At 49.3% G+C, this 537-nt stretch overlaps 1 protein-coding gene across 1 annotated transcript in view; it reads right to left on the reverse strand.

Moving 5' to 3' along the window:
- The window catches only part of ARHGAP27 (Rho GTPase activating protein 27), a 31,711-nt gene that overhangs the window by 3,462 nt on the left and 27,712 nt on the right, over positions 1 to 537 (reverse strand). The window lies entirely within an intron of this gene.

The following is a 537-nucleotide window of genomic DNA, read 5'->3' on the forward strand; positions in this document are numbered from 1 at the left end:
CAGTAACTCTGTAGACTCCACTAGGTCAGGATTCCTCAGTATGTGGCTCCCAGTTCTGAGCTTGCAGTTCTAGTTGGGGCCTGAGCCAACAACCACACCAGAATCACTTCCCTGGATCTGGATTCCTGCCTCTAGTAATACAGCCAAATGCCGCACCCAGTGTTGGGTCCTAGGGGATTTCAAAAAGCCCCAGGTTGTTTCCAGGCGAAGGGAATCGCTGTCAGAGGGGGACTGTCCCATCTCTACTTATGCAATTGATAGTTTGAACCTAAAAATGGTAGACTCTTCAATTCAACCCTTAAAAATTTTATCTTCTAGTTTCAGCCTGTCATTCCAGCCTGAGGCTATTTCTCAGATAGTTTCTTTTCCTTCTGCGCCCCTGAAAATGGGACATTCCTCTAGGATGTGCCTCCACCCCTACCTGAAGAATCAATCCTCCTGCAGGGCCGACCTCAGAGGCTGGTTCATATAAGAAAGGCTGTTTCTTCAGCAGCCCTCTTGCCATCCAGCCATAAGGATGGGAGGGAAGGAGGGGGG

Source organism: Myotis brandtii, unplaced genomic scaffold (genome assembly GCF_000412655.1).
Source record: "Myotis brandtii unplaced genomic scaffold, ASM41265v1 scaffold1814, whole genome shotgun sequence".
Lineage (NCBI taxonomy): Eukaryota > Metazoa > Chordata > Mammalia > Chiroptera > Vespertilionidae > Myotis > Myotis brandtii.